At 35.0% G+C, this 27766-nt stretch overlaps 1 protein-coding gene, 1 non-coding gene and 1 pseudogene across 2 annotated transcripts in view; 1 reads left to right on the top strand and 2 right to left on the bottom strand.

Annotated features, from left to right (window-relative positions):
- LOC134367043 (TOX high mobility group box family member 4-like) overlaps positions 1 to 26330 on the top strand; it is a 28869-nt pseudogene extending 2539 nt beyond the window's left edge.
- CFAP47 (cilia and flagella associated protein 47) overlaps positions 1 to 27766 on the bottom strand; it is a 578552-nt gene that overhangs the window by 194341 nt on the left and 356445 nt on the right. The gene's annotated exons all lie outside the window — the stretch shown is intronic.
- Positions 4499 to 4606, bottom strand: LOC134368770 (U6 spliceosomal RNA). The gene has a single exon (XR_010022479.1). It is a non-coding gene; the product is annotated as a U6 spliceosomal RNA (small nuclear RNA).

Raw genomic sequence — 27766 nt, forward strand, 5'->3', positions numbered from 1 at the left:
CTACCATAATAGTGGGGTACCTGAACACCCCACTCTCAGTATTGGACAAATCATCTAGGCAAAGAATCAACAGAGAAACACAAGATCTAATCAACAGTTTAGAGCAACTGTACTTGGTAGATATCTACAGAACACTCCACCCAACAACCTCAAAATATTCATTCTTCTCATCGGCACATGGAACATTCCCAAGATAGATCACATGTTAGGTCACGAATCAAGTCTCAACAAATTCAAAAAAACTGGAATTATCCCATGTATTTTTTCAGATCACAACAGATTAAAATTATAAATCAATAACATAAAAAACTCTCAAAATTATAAAAACACATGGAAATTAAATAGCATTCTACTTAATGACATGGATCCAAGAAAATTAAACAGGATATCAAAAAATTTATTGAAACTACTGAAAATAAAAGTACATCATACCAAAACCTTTGGGATACTGCAAAAGCAGTACAAAGGACGAAATTTATCGCACTACGTGCTTACTTCAGAAGAATGGAAAGAATGCAAATAAATAACCTAATGCTTCACCTTAAAGAACTAGAAAAACAAGAACAATCTAAATCCAAAGTGAGCAAGCAGAAAGAAATAATTAAGATCAGAGTAGAACTTAATGAAATAGAAACCCAAGAAATGATACAAAAGATCAATGAATCAAAAAGTTGTTTTTTTGAAAAGATAAATAAAATCGACAAACCTTTAGCAAGGCTAACTAAAAAACAAAGAGAGAAGACTCAAATAAAAAAATAGAAATGAAAAATGATATTACAACTGATACCTCAGAAATACAAGAAATCATTAGAGACTAGTATAAACAAATGTATGCCAAAAATTTGAAAATCTGGAATAAATGGATAAATTTCGGGATACACACAAACTACCAAAATTGACCCAACAAGATATAGAAAATCTGAACAGACCAATAACAATAAAAGAGATTGAAGCTGTTAGCAGAAGGCTCCCAACAAAGAAAAGCCCAGGACTGGATGGGTTCCCTGCAATATTCTACCAAACCTTCAAATTGGAATTGATACCAATTTTCTATAAACTATTGCAAAAGACTGAAACATAGGCCATTCTCCCAAATTCTTTCGATGAAGCGAACATCACCCTGATACTGAATCCAGACAAGATAGAACAACAAAATGTAAACTACAGGCCTATATCCTCGATGAATACAGATGCAAAAATCCTCCTTGAAATACTAGCTAACAGATTAGAGCAACACATACACAAAATTACACACCATGATCAAGTGGGATTCATCCCAGGGATGCAAGGTTGGTTCAACATACGCAAATCAATAAATGTGATACACCGCATTAATAAAAGCAAAGGCAAAGAACATGTGATCATCTCTATAGAGGCTGAAAAAGCATTTGACAAAATTCAACATTCATTCACAATAAAGACTCTGTACAAGTTAGGTATAGACAAAAAGTATCTCAACATAATTAAAGCCATATATGATAAGCCCACTGAAAATATCATCTTGAACAGGAAATGATGAAAGCTTTTCCCTTAAGAACAGGAACTAGACAAGGATGCCCACTCTCACCACTCCTATTCAACATAGTGTTGGAACTACTAGCCAGAGCAATCAGAGAAGAGAAGGAAATAAAGGGCATCCAGATCGGAAAAGATGAAGTCAAACTGTCGCTGTTTGCAGATGACATGATCCTGTACATCGAACAGCCTAAAGCCTCTACAAAAATACTCTTAGATTTCATAAATGATTTCAGCAGTTACAGGATACAAAATCAACACAAAAAATCAGTAGCATTTCTATACTCCAACAGGGAATACGCAGAAAAAGAAATAAAGAAAGCAAGCCCATTTACAACAGCCTTCAAAATAATAAAATATTTAGGACTAAAGTTAACAAAGGATATGAAAAATCTCTACAATGAGAACTACAAACCACTGTTGAGAGAAATTAAAGAAGACACAAGAAGATGGAAAGATATCCCATGCTCTTGGAATGAAACAATTAACATTATGAAAATGTCCGTACTACTTAAAGTGATCTACAGATTCAATGCTATCCTCATCAAAATTCCAATGATATTTGTGTCTGACATGGAAAAAGCTATCCTAGCACTTATATGGAATAATTAAAGACCACACATAGCCAATGCAATTCTGAGGAAAAAAAGATAAAGCTGGAGGCATAACACTACCGGACTTTAAACTATACTACAAATCTATAATGACCAAAACACCATGGTACTGGCATTAAAGCAGACAAATGGATCAATGGAATAGAATAGAGATTCCAGAAATCAGCCCGTACACCTACAGCCATCTGATCTTTAACAAAGGCGTCAAGTCTACACACTGGGGAAGAGACTGCCTCTTAAGCAAATGGTGCTGGGAAAACTGGATATCCATAAGCAGGAGAACGAAACTAGACCCATACCTCTCCTCTCACAATATTCCAATATCAATTCAAAGTGGATTAAATAATTAAATATACACCCTGAAACAATAGAACTCCTTAAAGAAAACTTAGAGGAAACATTTCAGGAAGTAGGAGTGGGTACAGACTTCATGAATATGATCCCAAAAGCACAGGCAAAGAAAGGAAAAATAAACAAATGGGGTTATATCAAACCAAAAAGCTTCTGCACAGCAAAAGAAAGAATTAACAGAGTTAAAAGACAGCCAACAGAGTGGGAGAAAAATATTGGCTAAATATACATCTGAGAAAGGATTAATATCCAGAATATACAAAGAACTCAATTTTACAGCAGAAAAACAAGTAACCCAATTAAAAATGGGCAAAGGAGTTGAATAGGCATTTCTCATAGGAAGATGTACCTATGGCCAACAGACACATGAAAAAATGTTCAGCATCATTCAGCATTTGGGAAATGCAAATCCTAACCACACTGAGATACCATCTCACTCCAGTTAGGGTGGCTAATATCCAAAGACTGAGAATGATAAATGCTGGTGAGATTGAAGAGAAAAAGGAACCTCATACACTGTTGGTGGGACCGCAAAATGGTCCTGCCTTTATGGAAAATGGTTTGGAGGTTCCTCGAACAATTGCAGATAGATCTACCATATGACCCATCTATTCCACTGCTGGGAATATACCCAGAGAAATGGAAACCATCATGTAGAAGGGATACTTGTAGTCTAGTGTTTATTGCAGCACTATTTACAGTAGCCAAGAGTTGGAACCAGCCCAAATGTCCATCATCAGATGAGTGGATATGGAAAATGTGGTATATCTACACAATGGAATTATGCACTGCTATAAAAAAGAGTGAAATACTACCATTGGCAGCAATATTGATGGACTTAGAAAAAATATATTAAGTGAAATTAGTCAGGCACATAAAGAGAAATACTACTTGTTCTCATTTATGGGAGCTAAAAATAAATAAATAACTATGCAAACAATCAGAGGGTGGGTAAGAAGACACAACAATTCAACAATTCCTTGGACTTGTTATGACAATTGAACAGATATGATGTGGATGGGTGGGATGGGGGAGAGTGATGGGGGAAGAGGAATTGGTAAAGGGACATGAAAATCAACTACATTCTGTATTTATAAATTAAAATAAATAAATAAATTTTAAAATATAAATAAAATAAAATTACATGCATTTTATTTTTATTTCACTGTGCTGTTATATACAAACCAATTTTAGTATATGTGTGTTTTATTCACATAAATATTTTATGGTGAATCCACTGACCTGAAATAATCTCAATGGGTATTTCATTGTGTGATGATATTTAAACGTATATTTCCCAAGTTGACCCCCCTTTGATATTTTAACTTCAATTTTCAACTCAATGGTGGCTCACAAAATTGTTTTAAATAGAATAGAATATTCTAGAATATAGAATATAGAATATATTCTAGAATTGTAGAATAGAGCAGAACAGAATGAGAGAGAAGAGAACAGAATAGAATCGAATAGAGCCAGAGCTATCCAATCAAAATTTTTGCATGATGGACATTTCCTATATTTGTACTATCCAGTAGTGTAGCCACTAGCCACATGTTATTATTGGAATATTATTTGGTTTTAATTAATTTAAATTTAATTAGCTACTTGTTTTTAGTATCTATAATATTGGACAACACAGGCATTAAGCTCTCAAAGCATATCTCATGTAGTAAAGACAAATATTGTTTAATAATTTTTTTAGATATTTTATTATACATACATGTGGGGTATAACATTGATTTTCAATAATTGCGTACAGCATGTGATGGTTGGATCAGAATAGTTAGCCTATTCATCATGACAACATGCAATCATTCTTCGTGTCCATTAACCAATTCCTCATTAGCCCTCTCTCCCTTCCCCTTTTCCACCTCTAGTTTTCTAAAAGTTCAACGTGTTATTGTGATTGTTGTTTGTTTCTTTCTTTCACTCTGTCCCTCTTTACTGCTCATTTGTTTATTTATGGATTCAGTTCCTGCTTATGAGTGCGAACATGTGGTATTTCTCTTTCTGTACCTAAAAATATGGAAAGCTTCACAAATTTGCGTGTCATCCTTGCAAAGGGGTCATGCTCATCTTCTCTGTATCATTCCACTTTTTAGTATATGTGCTGCCAAAGAGAGCACTGTTTAATAAAAATTTTGTTTCAGGTTGATTTGTAGCTGTGTGTGTAAGAAAGAGTGTGTGTATATTTGTATTTATTGAATCACAATGTAAAATCAGTATTTTTGTTTTTTATTCTAGGTCTTAGACAAAAATTTTTGAAATCCACTTCTTTTCTAATGTGTGGTTTTCAGGGCCCAATGACAAGCCATGAATTCCTCAAGGTAGAGACTATGCCTTTTAAGGGTTTTAAATACTATTTATTATTGAAAAATAATTGATTAAACATATATGTGGGGTATGCAATTGTACAATACCTGTGTACAATGTGTGATGATCAAATCAGGATAATTAGCATGTTCATCATTATAAAACATAAACATTCCATGTTCCCATTAACCAATTTCTTGGTAACCTTCCCTCCCCCTCCCCCTTCCCCACCTCTAATAATCACAGTTCTGTTTCTCCTTCTGAAAGTTCAATGAAGTGTTGTTATTCTTTGTTCCTTCCTTCCTTTCACTCCCACTTATGAATGAGGACATGCAGTATTTCTCTTTCTGTGCCTGGTTTATTTCACTTATAAAATGGCAGAATTTCATTCTTTTTATGGCTGAGTAGTATTCCATTGTGTATATATACCAAATTTTCCTCATCTAGTCATCCACTGATGGAAATCTAGGTTGATTCCATATCTTGGCTATTGTAAATAGAGCTGCTGCGATGAACATGGGAGTGCAGGTATCCCTTTGACACGATGATTTCCATTCCTTTGGGTATTTGCCCAACAATGGGATTGCTGGGTCATATGGCAGTTATATCTGTAGTTGTTTGAGAAACCTCCATACTGTTTTTCATAATGGCTGTTTGAATACTCTTTATACATTTTACTATCACCAATATAATATTTGCTGTTCCTTCCAATTTACAAGACAAAGGATTGGCACTTGATTAGAAAATGTGACATCTCATATTCACCATCACCTACATTCTTCCACTATTGGATCATGTTTTTGTTCACATGGTACGTAACTGTTATTAGTAAAATGAAAGCCAGTAATTTACCATATCTATCCATGATTTTAAATAGTCTCCTCTGTATCAGTGAAAGAAATGAAATCACATAAGAAATTATATCCAAAGAAGCCATTGGAGGGTTTTCCCTGCAGTCCTTTGAAATTCCAGGCTTTTTTGAAGAGCATGACATTATGCTATGCTCCCCACATTCAAACTTGGGGGTAGTCATTGACTGGACTCAAGATCACTGCCCTATATTTAATTTATAATTTTACAGATGGTTTATTGTTGATTTTTTCTCAATTACTTCGACATTAATCTACATGCTCAAGTTTCACATAAATCTTCCATCTGAAAAACAATTCCATCTAATGGGTGTGTATGTATGTAGTTGTATATTTATCTGTTTTTATGTTTGTGTACACACACACATACTAGTACTAGTCTAGGCTTGGTTCTAAAATCTAGATGGCATGTCCAAAATAAATTACCAAAAATGAGTCCAGGCATACCTGACGTTGACCTAAGCAAATCTGTAAGGAACAGAAGATTGCCACACTATTGAAATTTTTAGAAAGCATTGAAAATAGAATCAGAAAAGATAAAAAGTTACAGTTCAATATTTAAGGCTGAAATAACACACCAAAATTTAATAATATTACATAATATTCATACATACATAATACATAATAAAATATTACATAATATAAGATTCAAAAACTTATCCCCCCCTAAACAAAACCAAGAAGTAAAATTTAAAAATCACATTACTCTTTCATATAAGCAATTATTAAAATTTGTCTTTGATGAGACTGTTGAGTAACAGCTTCCATTTAATACACTGTTGATGAGTAAAAATTAGTATTAAATTTTTGGAGAGTCATTTTTCACCATTCATAAACTTGAAAATGCATATCCCTCTTTGACATATCCCTTCTGTTTTATATCATATAAATAACTTGTATCTTAAATCTTATTCTCATAGGCAAACTAGAATGGTGTGTGAAGAGTTATTTACAAAGATGCAGTTGCAATATTATTTGTAAATGCCAAAAAAAAAAAGAAGAACAAGGATTTGATTTCCATCTATACATGACTACTGACATCAATTAGGATAAACACATATTTGAAATACTGTTCATCTGGTCAAAAGAAGCAAAAATCTATGAGATTTAAATTGAAACTTTGTTTATAACACTTTGAGTGAAAGCAGCCATTTGCAGAGTTTTATGTCTCGTATAATCCTGTGCTTGTGTGTGTGTGTGTGTGTGTGTTAGAAGGATATGTATGGCTTTGCATTGGTGTTTGGAAGAATATGTGAAAAATTCTAAGCAATAGTATTCTACTTTTCACTTCACACCTCTCTATACTATTTTACTTTCTACAGTGAACATGAATTACTTTTACATTTTTGAGAAGTATTTTTGACAGGTTAATAGCCAACTATCAAGTAAGATTTGATCTAGGAATGCAAAACAGCTTAGTATTGGGAAAGCTATCAACATAATTCATCCCATCAAAAGAAATGAGATACACCAGCAATATGTAGATAAACTGTGAAATGGCAGTTTGATAAAGTCAAGATAATCTAATTTTATTAACATATTATTAAACAATGAAATAAAATATTCTTGTTCAGTAAGGTAAATTTGTCCATTACAAAACAGCAGCCAACACCGAATATAACAGTGAAATACTAGTGGGTTCCCATTAAAGCCAGATAACATAGCCTGCTTAAACCACTATGAGGGGTCCTCAAAAAGTTCATAAAAAGATTTGTCTTGTCCTAATTCCACTTTTCCATGAACTTTTTGAAGTTTCCTCGTATTTGTAGACATTGTTCTGTACATTAATGCCAATGTAGCAAAACCAGTACACAATACGGAAAGAAAACATTTAGAAAAAAAAGGAACATGTATCATCATTAGCAGATACGATTTTTATCTCTGTAAAACCAAATAGAATCAAAGAAAATTCATTGGTATTCATAGATGTGTTCAGGAAGTGGCCAAAAGCAATGTTAAAAACAAAACAAAAACAAAACTTAGCTTCCCTCTATACCAGTAATATAATGAGAACAGGCCCTAGTCACTATGTCACCAAGAACAAAATCACTATCTTAACTCACTTTACTCTTATTTGGATTATTTCCTTAAGATAAATTTCCAGAAATGGAATTACTGTATCAGTGTATTAAACATTCTATGGCCATTTATAAAGAGTCAATAAGTTTTGAAGTTGTAAACAATGACAATAATAAGCTGATTTCATTTTTAAAAAATAAGATTTATTTTGGAATAACTCTATTAGATTTACACAAAAGTTGCAAAGATATAGAAAGTTCTTATATGCCCTTCACCCAGTATCCTGTGATGTTAACATCTTACATAACTTGTACATATGTCAAAGAGATTAGAATTGGTACATGTAGTTAATTAAACTCCAGACTTTTTATTTCACCAGCTTTTCCACTGATGTCCTTTCCTCCTTCAGGATACAACCCGAAATCTCACATTGCATCAAGTCATCATGTCTCCTTGGTCTCCTGTGGTTGATGACAGTTTCTCAGTCTTTCCTTGCTTTTCGTGACCTGTAATACCCTTTTAATTATATCATTTGTTATTTGTTGATAGTGGTTATTCATAATGATCAACATATGTGTATTGGTTTCCTAGGACTACCATAAGAAAGTACCACAAACTGGGTGGTTTAAAACAACAGGAATTTATTCTCTCACAGTTTTGGAGGCTAGAAATTAGAAATCCAGGTGTTGGAAATGTTGGTTTTTTCTGGAGGTTCTGGGGGAGATCAGTTCCATGTCACTCTCCTTGTTTCTGGTGGTTGCCAGCAATCCTTGGTGTTCTTTGGTTTGTAGAAACATCACTCTAATCTCAGCCTCATCTTCACATGGCTTTCTACCCCATGTCTGTCTGTGTCTATTCTCTTCTTGCAAAGACACCAGCCATATTGGATTAGGGCCTACTCTAATTCGGTATGACCTCTTCTTAACTCGATTACATTTGCAAGGACCCTGTATTAGTCTGTTTTCTGTTGCTTATAACTGAATACCTAAACCTGGGTAATTTACAAAGAAATGAATTTTATTTTGTTGTAGAAATGGACTTGGCAAGAAGCAACCCAACACTTGGAGGGTTGGAGAGTCAGGAGTTGATTATGAGAACAGGTCCAGGAAGACTGATGCCTGAGAAAATCTGGACCCCGAGCCCAGGTCCCACAGGGCTTATATAGGCAGACTTCTCCAGGTTTTAGGTTTTGCTTTCTCAGCATTCATGTGATCTAGGCAGATAAGCAAGCTACAGAAACCAAAAATGCAAGCAGTTATTGGAAGCCAGACCAGTTCAACAAGCAAACATTGTTTCAAAGACAAAATGTTACTTCATGGACAAAACAGGCTTATGAGATAATTACTTTCGCATTTTTCCCCCAACAATTTCTTACAGTTTTGGAGGCTGGGATGTCCAAGGTCCAGGAGGTACATCTGGTGAAGACCTTCTTCTTGGTGGGAACTCTCCATAGAGTCCTGTGGTGATGCAGGGTATCACATGGCGAGGAGGGGGAAGAGCGCTTTTTAATGTGCTCACTTGCTCTCCTTATAAAGCCTCCAGTCCAAACCCATGATAACACATTACCATTAAGCCATTACCCTACGAATGGATTAATCCATTCATAAGATCACAGTCCTCATGATACAATCACATTTTAAAGCTCCACTTTTCAACACTGCCACATTGAGAATCAGAATTAAGCTTCCACATGAGCTTTGGAGGGAACAAACATTCAGAACAAAGCAGATCCTATTTCTAAATTAGGTCACATTCACACATACTGGTGGTTAGGACTGCAACATATCATATTGAAGACACAATTCAACCAATTACAATATGCAAAACAACATTTTGGTTATTACTTTTAAGTGTATAGATGGATTTAATGTGGCTTTAACATGTATTTTCTCAATTTATTGCAATTATGTCACTTCTTTTGCTGTCCATTCTCCTCTCGATGTCTATAAAATAAACTCATAATTGTTTCATATTTAATACATAACCATTAATATTTATTGCCATCATATGAGATGATCACCTCTTAACTAATTAAAACAAATACAATGAAAAGTAGTTTAAATATTCTGAATATTTACATTAATGTTTTACACATCTTATATGGCAATTTAGCTGTCATCTGCATATCTCTCTTGGAATCTCTTAACATAGAAATTGGACAATTCTATATTATCATTTTCATTTGTCTCACTTTGAAACATCACAAATCACTTAATCCTTAGGTTTAATTTTGTGTCCTATTATAAACATGGCTTTCTTATTTTACATAGGAGCTTGGCATGGTATTCATTCATAAACATGTCATGGAAAGACAAGCTATATAGTGGAAAGACTGCAGGCTTTAAACAAAATCTCGATTCAAATCCTTTTTCTAATACTACTAATTTAGTCTTGAACAAATTATATACCTCATCTGTAAAATGTTGCAAGTTGATTTGAGAATTAAATGACTATAGTTTATGCTTATGTACACTTGTTACATGCAAAACATTGTTCTAGGCGCTTTACATATATTAACTTAAGTAATTTTTACAAAACATACATATGAGGTAAATCCTATTATTACCCCCATTTTAAGGAAAGGAAACTGTTACACAAGAAAGTTCAATAGCTTGTCCAAGATCAATCAGCATGTAATAATACAGCTGGAATTTGAATAAAGTCCACAGTATTTTCTTTAACTAACAGATTTTATTTCTGAGGAGTTTTTGGCTTATAAAAAAGTGAGCAGGAAGTACAGAGTTCCCATACTCATATGCCCCCTCCTCCCCCCAAGTTTCTCCTATTTTAAGTATCTTGCATTAGTGTAGTAAATTTCTTATTATTGATGAGCCAATATTGATAAATCATTATTAATTAAAGTACATAGTTTACATTCTGGCTCATTCTTTGTGTTGTACATTCTTCGGGTTTCGCAAATATATAATGTCATGTATTCACCATTACAGTATCACACAGAATAGTTTCACTTCCCTGAAAATACCAACCTCAATTATTCATCTCTCCCTCTCTCCCCTTAAGCATGTGGCCATTCTAATGGGTGTGTAGTGGTATCTCACTGTTGTTTTAATTTAAAATTCCCTAATATCATATTGTCTTTGTTTAGGCAGCTACAACAAAATATCATAAACTGGGTAGATTATAAACAGGAATTTATTTCTCACAGTTCTGGAGGCTAGAATGTCCAAGATCAAGGTGCCAGCTGATTTGGTGTCTGGTGAGGGTCTGCTTTCTGGTTCATAGACAGTACCTTCTCACTGTCTTCCCACATGGTAGAAGAGGGAAGAGGTCTCTTTAAGGCCTCTTTTGTAAGGGTGTTAACTCCATTCATGGGGGCTCTACTTTCATGACCTTATCGTCTCCCAAAAGCCCCACCTCCTAATACCATCACCTTGGAGGTTAAGATTTTAACATATGAATTCTGAAGGACATAAACATTCAGATCATAGCACATTTGATATGGAGCATCTTCTATTATGCTTATTTGCCATCAATACATCTCCTTTGATGAGGTATCTGTTCAGATCTTTAGTCAATTTTTTAAATTGGTCTGTTTGTTTTCTTGTTGAGTTTGAAGGATCATCTGTATATTTTGGATACCATTCATTTATTAGATAACAACAAAGTTTAGAGCAGACAAAGAAGGACATTATATATTGTTATAAGTGTCAATATAACAAGAAGACATAAATAATATAAACATATACACACCTAAAATCAGTGCCCCAAAATATATGAAGCAAGAATGGACAGAATTGAATGGAGAAATAAATTATTCTACAATAATTATTGGATACTTCAATACCCCACATTTAGTAATAGATAAAATAACTAGACAGAAGACCAGTAAAGAAACAGAGGATATGACCAACATTATATAACTAGACCTAACTGACATTTGTAGAACATTCCACCCAACAACAACAGAATACACATTCTTCTCAAATAAACATGGAACACTCTCTGGAAAAGATCACATATTAGGCCACAAAAAAGTCTTAACAAGTTTGAAAAGATTAAAATCATACAAAGCATGTTTTCTCATCTCAATGGAAGGAAACTATAAATTAATGTAAGGAAAACTTGAAAATTAAAAAATATGGAAATTAAACAGCACACTTTTAAACAACCAATGTATCAAAGAAAGAAATCAAAAATGAAATTAGAAAATATATTGAGAAAAGGGAAAACAAAAACAAAGTATACGAAACTGATGGGATGTAGTAAAAGCAGTGCTAAGAGGGCAATTTATAGCAGTCTATGCCTACATCTAAAAAAAGAGAGAGATTTTAAATTAGCAACCTGACTCTATACTGTAATGAAGTGGAAAAAGAAGAACAGATTAAACTGAAAACTACCAGAAGTAAAAAAGTAATAAAGATTAGAGTAGAGGTAAATGAAATGGAGAATAGAAAAACAACAGAGAAAATCAACAGAACCAAAAGTTGGTTCTTTGAAAAGATCAATAAAATTGGCAAATCTTTCACTAGATTGACTAAGGAAAAAGACTCAAATTAATAAAAACAGAAATAAAGTGGGAACATTGCTACCAATTTTACTGAAATAAAAGTTTATAAGAGAATATTATAAAGAATAGTATGGCAACAAATTGGATAACCTGAATGAAATGGACAATTTCCTAGAAACACACAATCTACTAAAACTGACTCATGAAGAAATAGAACATCAGAATTAGATATAAAACTAGTAAAGAGTTTGAATTAGTAATCAAAAACCTCCCTCAAAAGAAAAGCTCAGGACGAGGTGGCTTCACTGTTGAATTCTACAAAGGATTTAAAAAAATTAACACCAATCTTTCTTAAACACCTCCAAAAAATTGAAGAGAACACTTCTTAATTCATTCTAGGAGGCCTCCGTTGCCCTAACACCAAAGCCAAAGACACTGTAAGATAAAAAACTAAAGTATAACTTGTGAACATCAATGCAAAAATCCTCAACAAAATATTGGCAAATTGAATTCAGCAGCATTTTAAAAGGGTTATATATAACGACCAAGGGAGATTCATTTCCAGAATGAATGAATGAAGAGTGCTTCAATATAGGAAAACCAGCCACGGTAATACACCACATTAATAAAATAAAGGAAAAAAATGATTATCTCAATTGATGCATAAAATTTATCTGACAAAATTCAATACCCTTTCATGATAAAAGCAATCAATAAACTAGAAATAGAAGGGAATTTTCTCAACATGGTAATGGCCATGTATGAAAAACTCACAGCTAACATTGTACTTAACTGTAAAGGACTGAAAGCTTTTCCTCTAAGATCAGGAAGGAGGCAAGGAAGGATGCCTGCTTTTGCCACTTCTATTCAATATAGCTTTGAAATTTCTAGCCAGAGAAATTATGCAAAATAATAATAATAATAACAACACAAACAACAACAACACACTATTTGGAAAAGAAAAAGTAAAGTTTTCCCTTTTCACAGAAGACATGATGTTTGTTATCTGTAGAAAACTTTAAATATTTCACAAGAAACTGTTAGACCATTCATTTTATTAAACAAAATCAACATGCAAAGTCAGTCTAATTTCTATAAACTAGCAATGAACAATTTGAAAAGGAAATTAAGAAAGCAATTCACTTAGATAATGCCAATATTTGAGCAACCATACAAATGTAATACAATATATGTGGACTGAATAATAAGGAAGCCTAATCAATTTTTCACATGTTGGGAAGCACTCTTAAGAATTAAAGGTATACATTCTCAGTCTTACTCCTTTCAGTCCTTTATATGCTTAGCATATTTTTTCTTGCCTTCAACTCACTCATTTAATGTTTATTACATTTTTATTATCCCTTAACAAATAGGAATTGGACAATAAATTGTAAAATAATTCAAAAGCCGTATATGAGTACAATATCATATTTTATAAAACAAAGTGAGAAATTAAGTTAAGCATTTAACTGAAAAAAATAGAAATGGGGAAGAGAACTATGGAAGTTATTATAAGTCCAGTCAATAGTTTGTTTTCATTGAAAGAAAAATTTTAAACATTGCATCATATAATTATGCAATAATTTACACACAATTTTTCCAATAAAAAACCTTTTACTTGGCAATGTAATGTTAATTTTATTTCTAAAGAAGTATCTTTTTAAATTTCACCACTATTTTGAGTTATTAATTAGCTACTGTGGAAGAGACAAGCAGTCAAATTCTTGCACACTTTTTACAAGAATAGCATTAGACTCGGCAACCTGATTGTCGGCAATGAACCTTCAAACCAAATGCAGTAAATAATGAGTGAAAAATGAATAAATAATGAGTATGTGAGGAAAACATAATAATTTTTCACAGTATATGTATATGTGATTATTTTGTTCCCTATAGTCCACTCATCAGGCTAAGGTCAACCAATCCAAAAAGAAACAAAAATGAATATAAACTTGATTGTTAGTGATTATGTTTGTCAGAGTGGTAGAAAAACTATTACATTGCTTTGGAAGAGCTACAAATATAACAGAAATAACAGTAATTAGTAAAAGCCAACTCTTTACATTAAGATACAGCATCTTTGACTTAAAGGAGATTTTCAGTTTGTCTGAAGAAGAGTGTGAGAAAAAAAACCAAAAAAACAACCTAATAAGAATATTAATTATAGACATTATGTTTTCAATAGCACGGGTTTTTATTTTGAAAAATAGATTTTTTTTCCTCTGCTAAACACTCTAAGTGGTTGTTTTTTCAAAGCGCTTTGTTTTTAACACTCAGTAAAACAAACATTTTCTAGTACATAAGTCATTTTTTTAAAATTAAGGGCTGTTTCTTTTTTTAATTACATATTGTCTTGTAAAATCTAAATATCAAGACTCAAGTTTAAGGCTGAGAAATGCAATTTTATATTAATGGGTTTCCTTTGAAAATAATAATAAAAAAATATTTATCTAACACTTGCTCTGTGCTAGGCATATGCCGAATGCTTGGTTAACTCTTGCAATAAACATATGAGTTAATTACTCCTCAGGCCCATTTTGAAGCTGAGTAACCTGGGTCTTAGAGAAGGTTGGGTAACTTAGCCTAGGTCACACAGGTAGTAAGTGGCAAAGACATATACATTTCCCTGGCATAGAATACGAGAAAGGGCACATTAAGTCATTTCTAAATATCACCAAATATATCACAGAATAAATAGGCTTTTGATTGGAAAATAGTAAAATCACTCACATACTTACAGAACATCAAACTTGATCTACAGTCATAGGTCTCAGACATTGCTCATTAGTCACCTGAACTATGTTATCCCTTAGAAAACCTTCAAAAGCCCATTTCCATAGCAACGGGCAAATCTGGCAAGGTCTTTGCTGTCTTTGCACCTGGTCCCCTTACACCCTCCCTGCTTCCTCCACTGGCTTCATGCTTCGCCACTCCCTACTGCTGAGAAGGAATGCCCTTAAGGAAAATCTCTGTATGGCTGAAATTTTATCAACGTGTGAATTTCCTGGAGGTAAATTAATTCTGTCAAGAAATTTTCTCATAAATGTTTGCTCTGTGCACATTATATTACACATGAGCTAATACATTTTAATAAAGTTTGCTTTTCTAATATTATACTGCCCTATAAAATTTGAGTAGGGAGACTGAGATGGCCTGAGGAGTCCTCTGCTAACTCTTCATCTCTCCTTTTTTTCTCTCTCCTCATTTCAAGATTATTTTTAACTCACTTTCTTTAGTATTATTTCCCCTTCATAGAAGACCAAAAGGCAAGGTGGAAAAAGCAAAATTATGTAGCTGATGAAGAACAGAGGCTAAGGAAAGATGTTAAAGTGATGATGGTACAGATGGCTTCAGGGATTAAAAATGGGCACAAGGAAACTTTTTGGAGTGACAGATATATTCATTACCTCAGTTGTGTCAATAGTTTCATGTATATATATATATATATAATTAAAATTTCTCAAAATGTATACTCAAATAAACACAATTTATTGTATGCCAATTACACTACATAAAGTTGTTAAAATATATATTGTATGTTTCAGAGAATATATCCACCACTCCCTGGTAAGCACTGCTCAGCAGGAAAACAATAGGAAGTGTGAACCATTTCCCTAAATCAGAAGTATTGTACAAACAGGGTGTGTAAGTGGAATTAACATCACTTGCTGGGGATCTTCCAGCACTAGGCAATGTCAAGTGCAACATAATTAACACAAGATAATTAATGAAGCCACCACATTTGTATACCCAGAAGAACTTTGTCTGTCTCTCTATCATATCTCTCTATCCTATCTAACTTCTTATCTATCTGTTATCTCTATTAATCAGCATGTGTTCTTAATCCATTAAGTCAAGTATGGTTCAGTGGTATCAAATGCGATTGTTTGGTCATTCGTTTGGATTCACTGCACTATGACGTTGGCTTCTGTATTAGTCCATTTCTGCTGCACATGACAAAATACCTGGAACTGGATGATTATAATAAAACAAAATTCACTGCTTACAGTTTCGGAGGTTGGGAAGTCCAAAGTCCAGGGAAGACGTCTAGTGAGGGTCTTGGTGGTGGCAACAGTGATTCAGAGGTCTCACATGGCAGAAAATAGCAGAGCAGCGAGAGACTAACCTCTCATGTGGTCTTCTTTTAAAGCCCTCAGAACCACACCCCTGACCACCATTATTAATCCATTCACTAGGCCCCACCTTTCAATTACCATAATAAGACTTCCCACCCTCAACAGTTACAGTTGGGATTTCTGGGGGGACATTCAACCGAATGCAGTTTCCTAAGTATCCATGTAAAAGTTTCTTTTTTTTTTTCATTTTATTGTAAACTTATTTTTGTGAATTATTTCAACATGAAATAAAAGAAATTTTAGTATTAAAAGCATCTTTAGGCCCCATCCATGAAATAACAAGGGACATCACTTTTCATTCAAGTGCAAAGAATGATCACAGGCAAAGGTTGACTTGTATTTGTAAACCTTTTTGAAGCATTTCCATCTTTAAAAAATATTTGAAAGCAAAAAAAAAATCTTTTTATATATATTTTATTGAAATGTAATTGATCGTACATATCTGTGCAGTACAGAAACTGTGTGAAATATGTGATGCTTAAATCAGGATAATTAGTATATTCAGCATTACACAATATAATCATTTTTTGTGTCCCTTTAACAATTTATCTCTAACCCTTTTAAAGTTTCAGAATTTCTGGATGATCTTCTAATCATACTAATTCTAAAATTCAATAAGTTATGTTTAATACATCAAATATTAGGAAAGTATTTTTGAAGGGTTTTTGAATTTGAAAATTTTCTAAAAGTTTTTCCTAAAAATGGTGTGAATAAACATTTCACAATAAACTCTGAATTCGAGATTCTTATGTAACACCTGTATTTGAGGTTCTATATCTTACATGAGAAAAATCAATGATCTGACAAATTACATTTTCATTTGACTGTAAATAACTTCCCACAACATACACAATTTTGATTGGCCAAGCAGAACACACACACACACACACACACACACACACACACAAACACACACACACACACACCCCACTCACAGAGAAGTTTAATCTTCTTAATGTATGTTAAACATATCTTAGCCATTCGAAATTCAAATATAAAGACTTTCTTCAGAACATCATAGGTGGATTCATCAGCCACTAGAGCCTTCTTCCTAAAGGAACCTGAATTTATATTTAGTAGAGCATCTCCAGCCTGCCTTGTGCTCCAGGGAGAACTATGTCTCTGATACGTAATCAAGAATTACAAATCAGTGTTGTGTCAATTAAGTGTGGGCCCCATGGTACACACTGGAGTCACAGGAATGTCTTTCCTTCAGCCTGGTAGGGTATATGCAGTTTCCAAACACTCTTTTCTTAGAGTTTTTTTTTTTTTTTTGATTTTCTTAGTTTTGGAAATATTTAATTTAATGGATTTTGCCAAATTTGGTTTGCGAGAGGAGGTTACAGAGTTATTTGTTAGTATTGAGATTTAAAAGTTAAATAAACACTTATTTAGCCTTGGTATTATTCAAGTTTTTAACTCTTTCTTGTTCTCATATCTTATTGCACTCCTATTATTGCAGTACCGAGTAAATTTTAAAATAAATTAGCAGTAATTTTTTTTTTTGAAATGCATTTTCTTCCACTCAGTATTGACTGGATACCTGCAGCTATCTGCCATGTGTTGGTCATGAAGCTAATATCAGCCTGGTAGTCAAAGGACAGATCATCTCATGTAAAGGCAGAAAATGTAGTATGAAACATCACTCATAGATCTATCAACATGAGTGAATTTATCTCTAGGCAATCATCGAAGTAGGGTTTGGGGAAATAATACTTATTTTGATTTTGTTATCGGGGTCAGGAAGAAAAGATCTAGTGCTCACAATCCCTCAAGAGTAATGCCATACAGGTGGCTAAAATTATAAAACATCAGAGCACAGGCGGCCTGGGAAAGCAGAGATGGTAAAAGTAAAGAGGAGAGTCCAAAGGACCATGAGAGTATCCAAGCATACCAAATCTATTCTCTCTATAGTGCCTCAAGGCCCTGCTTTTGCAAACCATTCCTGTCATCTCAAAGAGCATAAAATATATTATAGAAACCAAAACTTGTTTTGAAATATGGTAGTGCCTGATTGGTTTTTATGTTTCTTAAATATAGCAGTCCGTGCTGGTGGTGGTTGGAATGAACCAACAAGATCCAAATTCAATTTTAGCCAAGCTTTTGATAGCACTCTCCCTAGCTTTTTCATTGAGACAAGCTAAGACAGACCGGGGACATATCATGTTAGGGAGTTTTCAAAAGAGGGACATACAACAATCTGGCATTTTAGGCATTTGTCTGGCAACTCAGGAAGGGAACAGTGAGGACAAAGGGAAAATAGATATCTACATTAGATAATATCTTGACATTTTCCATGGTGCTATGGTCACTAAGTTTCCTTTAACATTAAAGGAAGCAATGGAACAATACTCTGGAGCCAAATGTCTCAGGGTCACATTGCAGCTCTGCCAGGGACAGGTAATGTGACTCTCAACAAGTTAAACTCTCTGTGCTTTAGTTTCCTCCTTGGTAAAACAAGAAAAATAATACCTATGTCAAATACTGTTTGAAGATCACAGAAGTATATGTAGTTGGTGTTAATAGTTCTATTAACATTCTCTTATAAAGGAACCATCTGCTTTTCAATAGTTACTAGAAGACATAACAAATGAAACTGATAATCATAAATGGAATTCTAACAAACATCAAATACTATATATAGCTTTTTCAAAGATACATGTCAATGGTAGATTTTAAATTTGTATCATGCATCTCCTAAGCCAGTTTCTAATATAGATTTTTTACCAGGATCTACTATATTTAAAAAATAAAGGGTAAATTTTAATTAACATAGTGTTTATATGCAACTAATGCCCCTACATTATCTTTTTTGTTGATAAATACTGTTTTTCCAAATGTGAAGGGAAGATGGGTGGAGATGAGAGTTAGTGTACTAAATAAGAGTGATCAACATTTATTGAGCACTTACTAGATGAGCACTTTTCATATATTCACATTTAATGCCCATAACCACTTTGAAAAGTGAAATATTACTTAGATTTTACAAATAAAACCTGACATTCAATGAGGTTAAGTAAATTACCAAAGGTCACATAATTAGAGAATGACATAATTGGCAATTGAAGTTATGTTTATCAAATCATGTAAAATAATTAGAAGATCAAGTATTTATTTAGTACCTTCTTCACATTTGTGTTAGGGGCTTCACAGCACTATCACTCACTGATGATATAATAACTGATGATGTAGGAACTATTCATATTTGTCATTCCATGAATGAAGAAATTGAAGCTCTGGGGAGTTGAATAAACTGGCCAAAATCACAGAGCTTGAAAGTAGTGGCAGGTAGGGGATTCAGAATCTGTTTTTCAAGTAACATGGAATTATAAAAAAAAATCACATTTAATGATGACCTTTGATTTTTAAAAAAGCTGCATTTATTTGGGAAAATATTAGATATTCCTAAGATACATAAATTCAAACTAGATTTTATTTAAAGTGATTCTCAATTGTTACAACATTATGTTTGAAGCTCTGAAATAGTTGCACATCATTTAAATGGCAAAAATCAAAGGATGGTGTGGAGTATGCATAAAGCAAATACACTTCACAGGGCCTGGTTTTCCAAAGCCTTGCGGTTTCAAATATTGACCTTGCAAAGGACAGAAAATTTTCCTCAAGTTATAGTCTCTGTTATAAGATAAAGAATTGTAACACAGCAAGGTTGCCGGCTCAAAGATAGACAGGTTACTGATTGATATGTAAAGATACTGGGAAATTGCTATAAGAAGAGAATGTTTGCTAAAATCAAGCTTTTGTTGCAAATTGCATTATGGAAGGTCACCTTGCTTGTCTTACTGAATGTTACCAGCTTCTATTGTTAAACTTGTTAAACTGTACTTAGCAAAAACAGCACCTTCCTGGTCTGGAGAATAAATGCTTAAGAGAACCCCAATTCGGGGTTAATTTCCCAAATGGAAGGAATGCCTCTCTCTTGAGGGTTCTGGGAGATTAACCCCTTTTTGGGGTTTCTCATTGCTCAGAAGAGATGGGCTTTGGGTAATGTTTGGTGGCTCTGTCACCCAGGGGAAAAGGTGTGACAAATCCGTGGGAGGCAAAGCAACAGTATAGTTTACTCAGGATAGAAAAAATTTAGCTTGGTTTATATTCCAGAAGAAAGACAAATAAATCTCAAAGAGCTCTCATTATAAAGGAAATTATTTCTTGATATTTTAGAAAGTAATATTTAAAAAATATTTTATAAAAGTAAAATCAAAATAAGCCTATTATGGATGTATTTAGTGTTTAAAAAACTTCTTTCTCAAGCCAACTACACTGGTTTTGGGATCTTGTTTAAAGAAAAAAAAAGCTAAAACTTAAAAAACAAAGCAAAACAAAATGATAATCTTTATCTTGAAACTTTTTCAAAGGGATATATTAAAAAAGCATTGAAGATCAAATTGTTTGACATCTGAATGTCTTCATTTGCAACACAATAACAGTGAAACATGAGATAGCAAAGTACGAGATATGCAATTTTGCCATTGCAACGTGATGGATAACGTGAATATACTTCCCAAGGTTTAAATAAAAAATGAGAAATTAAAAGGTGCTACATTTGCTCAACATCACATTCTGAAAATACACATGACAAGCAATGCTTCTCATCACACATAACACTAGAAATTAAATTTTGAACTAAATTTGCAATTTTAAAGACAGCAAGTGGTAATACATATCTTTCTAGGGAGCATATCATTTCAGTAAGTAGCAGAATGCCAAATAGAAAAATTATTTCCACCTAGTTTAAATGTAGGATTAATGTAAACAACTTTATTGCCACACATTAAATGTTTTGTGTTGGCATTGAGTAGAAGTTTACTGAAAAGAAATTTTAAGAAGTCTTTACCAAAGCTGACTAGAAGCTTATTTGCAATATTTTAGAGAAGGCTTTCTTGTGTCATTGTCATAATAGGTCTCATTCCAGTGTGCAAACTTCTGAACTGCAAATTTTTAGAAATGAATATTGGCTACAATTTACAGTTGTGTTGAATACAATAAACACATTCAATTTTCAGTAAGTAAAAAAGTACTTTGGGGTCTACTGAACAAAATACATGTTGATTGTTGATGATGTCAAAATTGATCATTGTTACCTACTATCTGGACGTACCAGGTTACTAAGGGTCATGGATAATAAGAGAAGATTTCACACCACTGTATCATGAATGTTCAGGGTAGAAACTAAATTTACTAATATGACTGGAAACAACCTTAAACATTGGTCCATTGTACTTAGTTTTTTAATGTGCAGCAAACAGAGAGAGTCAAAGTACCTTGGTGATTACCTTAAACTGAGTCCGTGTAGTGTTCTATAACATGGAAAAACTTACACCATAAGTACACAAAGTACATGCTACATGAAAATATTCTTGTTATTTGGAGATAGTTATAGGCCACCAGGCTATGATCTACGTATTAAATTCTTACAGCCCGATTTTTGATCATGCATTTAAATGACTCACAATTTAATAAATAATTCTCATTATATCCCTTCTCTGTTGCACTTCTATCAATCCCGTTGGCAAAGGGAAGATATTCGGTTACCTGAGTTCTCCAATCTCTCTCTCTTTTTCTTTTCTTTTCTTTTTTTAGTCACAAATAAAATGTCATTGATGATTCTAAGAATTTCTAAAATATTTTCCTTGGAAATGAAAGTATGTTTGCTGCTCATATACAGCAGTTCATAAGGGATAATTAATGAACTCCTACACTTAAGTTTTTTAAAACATCAATTTTACTAGGTAACAATGAAGTAAAAGTTTTAAAAAATATTTACGAATTGCCATTTCTACAATATATTGAAAATTATGTTCAGAGAATCCTCTTCCAAATGAAAATTTTAAGTTAAGCACACATAGGAACTAAGAAAGCATAAAAACACTGTAGTGAGTCATCACTGGAGGTGACATTTGTTCTAGCATATATGCTGCTCAATGGTGGCCTGGAATCTTGGCTTTAGGGGCCATAAATAAGAACAGAGAATAAAATCATCAGGTAAGGAGCTCACACTTGCATGGTTTGGGGTTCAGATTTCACATTATATTTTTAGACCACCAAACCCCAAATTAATTATTTAATTTCATATCTGTAGACATAGAAAGGAGGTTCTAGGAGTATCCTTACAAGTTTAAACAACTAGCTGTTTGCTGTTATTATTTTAGGACCTGATATTCACAATCTGAAGGACACTGAGCTGATTAGTGTGACATCCTCATAAGGGACTCAGAACAGTCATGCCAGAGACATGTGCTGTATATAGATTATTAAAGCACAACTGAAGCAAAATATTCGAAAAATTATATGTAGGTTATTCCAAATTATACAACCTTAATTCTTACACATACAAGTTAGTTTTCTATGTACTACATCAGGAATGAGTTGCTCTATGTTGGGAACATGCATGTTTATAGCCATCTCTAAATCATATTTGTGAATCATATTATGTTGATGCAATCAAAATAAATTTAAGGATCACTGTTACTAAAGGACATGCTAGCCACCAAGGCCTACCCATCTTTACCTAAATATTGGTCTTGTGCAAAAAGCAAAGCTTCTATCTAAGATATATCGAAATTTATTGGCATATTTCACTACTGCAAATAAACAACAGGCTGTTACTGTGTTTCCACATTTTGTTACACATTAATCTTATAATAATGGGCAGTGATATTAGCTTTTTGCATTCTAATATTTATCGAGACCACAGAGGTCATTTTATGATTATTGAAGAGAGAATTGAGCTGGAATGTTTTAATTCATTCAGTCAATAACACATTATTTTTCTCATGTCTGCAAACACGGTGATTTTTGCTTGGTTTTATTTGTTTTTTTTTCTCTTTAAGTTTCCTTGTTTTTATATCTAGGTTGACTGATTCCATGTTTTTCATTTTTTTGAAATGTATTGGCATAAAGAGATCATTTTGAAGTCAAGATAGAACTGGGCTTTCCCTCCCTAACCAGTAAACCTATCCATCTGATTGCTTTCCTCTCACTGTTAATGGTATCACCTTCCTTAAGTTCCTTAGAGTTCCCTAGGGTTGCTTAGTACGTTTGACTCTCTTTTCTTCCTTATCTTTCCATATTCAATTTTCATCAAATGCTGCTGAGGTGGACACTCCAATGCTCCAACTATATACCTTTTCAGAAATGAAAGACTTACTTCTGTAGCTACTGAAAATGAAGATGGAAGATGACCATCAGATCAGCCCTCTTTAGGCAATGCCTTGCTTGAGAAAAAAAGAAAAAAAGCCTCACCTAAGGTCAAACCTCCTTCCACATGTGGACCACTTTCAACGATTAATCAGCATAGTGCTTTGAAGACCAGTCTCCTTTTCCCAACTTGGGAGAACTTTGAAGGGCCATCTCAGTTTAGAGACCTTGATGAGTTGGCTGAAGCCTTCACTGGGCCTGCATTGAAGCTCACCTTCTCTCTCTGGCCAATGTACTTTCTTACCTCTCCTTCCACAAATGTTGATCAGAACACATTCCTTAATAAATGTCCCACATGTTAATCTCTCATCTCAAAGTCTGATTCTCTGGAAACTCAACCTGTTATGATATCATTTTTCCCTCTTTGTTTCTCTTGAAACTAAATCACATTTCTGAATCATATTATGTTCTTAACCCAATGTGATTGGCCTAGTTTTGTTTGCCTTTAACTATCATTTAGAATGATCAATGTTCACTTTTTGTTCCATGGCCAAATAGGAATTCAAATATAAACTTCTACCCAGGCACACTTGGAACTTGATTGTAGCTCAGAATTCCAAGTCCATTCATTTCTCAAAATTTCTCCCTACCAAAGAATATGCCATGACACCAATGTTAGTACATGTTGTTGGTGCCCAATAAAAATCCCCTCTGAGAAGAGTTCCTATACACACTAGTGGTTTCCAACAATTCTTTCCCTGTGAGGATTCACTGCCATGGGATCCTGCCTTAAGAGCAAACTTCAGGTATCTGTGTGAAGGTGGAGGTAGGAACCTGAGTGCTAAGAAATCTGGTGAAAGATGGTGGCTGACCCTGTTGAAGCAGAAGAGAGAAGCCCCATGGAGAGGTGGCTGATAGGAGAGGAGAAAGAGCAGGGTTTGGGGAGTGTTATCAGAACGTTGGGGTCAGAATCTGTCATTCAAACCTAGTTACCTGCTCCCTCTAACCTATCTCCACAGCTTTTTTTTTTTGGTTTCCTGTTTCCTGGAGGATATGACAATTATCTGACAATCACAGGACCCTTGCACCCCTTTCTGTCAGGGGTCAAGACAATCCATACACCAAGCTTGGGTGATGAGGAATTTGAAATCCTGCCTATCTCTTTGGATTCTAATCCCTCACTGGCTGTCTCAGATGTGGTTGGCCACTTTGATGACCTGGTAGACCCTTCCTCCTCACAGGATGGCAGTTTTTCAGTCCTATATGGGGTCCAGATATTGGACATGTCTGTGAACATGACCCATGGTTTAATGGAGCAGGGCGGGGTGGAGGGAAGGACTCCTGAGAGTGGGCTTGACCATGGACTTGGACATTCTATAGGCACTCAGTATAGCATGAGCCCACCTGTTACAATTGATGTACCAATGAAAGACATGACATCTGGTTTGATGGGACATACCGAGTTGACCATTGATCAGTCAGAACTGAGTTCTCAACTTGGCTTGAGCTTAGAGGGTTGTACCATCCTGCTACCTGCCCAATCACCTGAGGATCGTCTTTCAACCTACTAGTTCACCTCATGAGGATGATGTTGAGGATTTCTGGAGGCAACTTCCCAGCCAGAAGACAGTGGTGGTGGGAGCAAGGAAAGAGAGAAGAAAAAAAGAGAAAAGAGAGGAGAAAAATAGGGGAGAAGTCCCCAAAGAAGGGAAAAAAGAAAGATCTTAATGGACCTCCAAAACCAGTCTCAGCATATCCTTTATTCTTTCATGATACACAGGCTGCCATCAAGGGACAGAATCCCAATGCCTCTTTCGGAGAGGTTTCAAAAATTGTGGCCTCCATGTGAGACAGTCTTGAAAGAGCACACACAGGTACATAAGAGGAAAAGTGAAGCTGCCGAGAAAGTATCTGAAGGTTCTGGCTGCTTATACAGACAACCAAGAGTGTCATGCCACTGTGGTAAAGGGTGGAATTGCATCCAGTGCCACCATCACAGAACCCTTTTCCAACTCCTACAGCTGCCATTGACCCAGCATTTCCAGCACCAGAGTCAATGGAGCCCCCTGCCCTGTCCCCTTCCATTATTGTTAACTCCACTTTTTCATCCTATGTAGAAAACCAGGCATCCTCTGGGGCTAGGAGCCAGCCAGCATCACCAAGTTGATTATTAGCAAACAGATGTTGCCCTCTTCTATTACCATATCCCAGCTACAGTGGTGACCTCCTGGGGGCTCCAACTAGGCCAAACCAGTGCAGCTACTATACAGCCCAGTCAATAAGCCTAGATGGTTACTTAATCACTGTTGCAGGCAGCAGAAGTAGCTGCTGCTTCTACACAACTGATTCCACCCCATCTACAGCCCCCTCCATTACAACAGATGCCCCAGCCCCTGACTTAGCAGCAAGTTAAATTCTTCAGTAACCTCCTCCACTCCAAGCTATGCAACAGCCCTCAGAAAGTTCAAATCAATTTACAGCAACAGCCACCTACTCTGCAGACCAAGATTGTGCCTCTACCCACTCTGAAAACTGCAAACTACCTTAGTCTCACCAGCTGTGGAAAGTAGTCCTGAGCAGCCTGTGAATAACAGACTGGAGGCCCACACAGTGTAGGCAACCTCTCCTAAGACAACATGTCATATGATCACAGATATAGTTCCTGAGTTTGAGTCTCCTTCTCAGATGGATGTTGAATTGGTGAGTGGGTCCTGTGATGCTCTCAACCCAGCCTCGATGTGTGAGGTCTGCTTGTGAGAACCATCCCGTTGTGAGTAAGGACTAGGAAAGTGAGTACTGCAGCAACGAGTGTGTGATGAAGCACTGCAGGGATGTATTCTTGGCCTGGGTGGTCTCTAGAAATTCAAAGGCAGTGGTGTTTATGAAATAGTCCTTCCTGTTCTCTAAGCCAGTGAAGATTTACCTGCTGGGAACATGTCCAAGACGAGCCTGTTTTTGAAATACAAGCTTGGCTTCTGGTAGTACCTGATCTCACCCTAGGATGGCCCTTCATGCTTTTGCCCCTCGTTCCAGCATCAGGTCAGGCTATGGAGCAGGGCCATCGAGTTTGCTGTAATTTGCAATTGCTTTTTACTTTCAACTACAAGCAGACATGTCAGTGATACCAGCAGAGGAAAGGGTGAAGGAATTACGGACAAGCAAAACATAGGCATGGTAGGGGTGGTAGGGGGAAGGGTGTGGGGGGAGGGGCGGGGTTGTTTGAGGGAACTTGTTGGTACAGTTGTCATAGAATTTGCCTAAAATAGAATTGAAATGATGGCAGAGCAAAAAAAAAAAAAAGAAAAAGAAAAAGAAAAAGAAAACAAACAAAAAAGAGCAAACTTCAATCAATGATGGAAAGGAGTTGAATAAATACCCCACCTCCTTGCCCTTCAGTGTGACAATTGATAATTCTCTCCTAAAGTCTGAAATGAGGTCCCCCAATTTTCAGCAGTAATCTGATAACTAGCTTACTTTTTATTGGTTTTCTCCCTTCAGCATCTATTTCCACATTCTCTCAGAGTGCTTCCTGTAATCACCTCTCAGATACACTACTTGTAATTAAAGTCTTCTCTTAGGGTCTGCTTTTGGAAGTGGGTCACAAACTAATATTAAGAACTGATTACCTGGAATATTGTAAAGGAACTTTAAATGATCTCCCAGATCTAACTGTCCTATCTTGCCCCATCCATTTGTTCTATATATTACCTCTATACTTTTCTTTCTAAAACTCAGTTGATTCAAGCCACTTGCCTCCTTAGAAATCTCCAATGGCTTCCACTACAATAAGAAGTAAAACAAAACTCTGTCCTACAAATTCTGCCTGTATTTGTAATTGTACGTCAGTCTGCATCCTTAACACACACACACACACACACACACACGCACGCACGCACGCACGCACGCACGCACGCACACACACACACACACACACACACACACACTGTCCTAACACACCCATCTATTTTTTATTTACAGAAACTGTCTTCTCTATGTTTTCAACAAGGCTCTGTTGCAAAACATCCTCCCCACCCATATTGGCTGATAAATCTCAACTCATACTTCAATGTCCATATCAAACACATTACTCTCTTAGAAACCCTCTCAGAATCCCACTGTATGGATTAATATTTTCCTCCCACCATGTTCCCGCGGGTTCGGATCCTATATAGGAATGACCGGTGCACTCACTGGCTGAGTGCCGGTCACGAAAAAAGACGACAAAAAAAAAAAAAAAAAAAAAAAAAAACTTTCAGTATTTCAGAGGGCACCTTGATTGAGATGATTTATGGATACCTATTTCCACCACCAGATATGAATTCCTGG

The sequence above is a fragment of the Cynocephalus volans genome, chromosome X (genome assembly GCF_027409185.1).
Source record: "Cynocephalus volans isolate mCynVol1 chromosome X, mCynVol1.pri, whole genome shotgun sequence".
Lineage (NCBI taxonomy): Eukaryota > Metazoa > Chordata > Mammalia > Dermoptera > Cynocephalidae > Cynocephalus > Cynocephalus volans.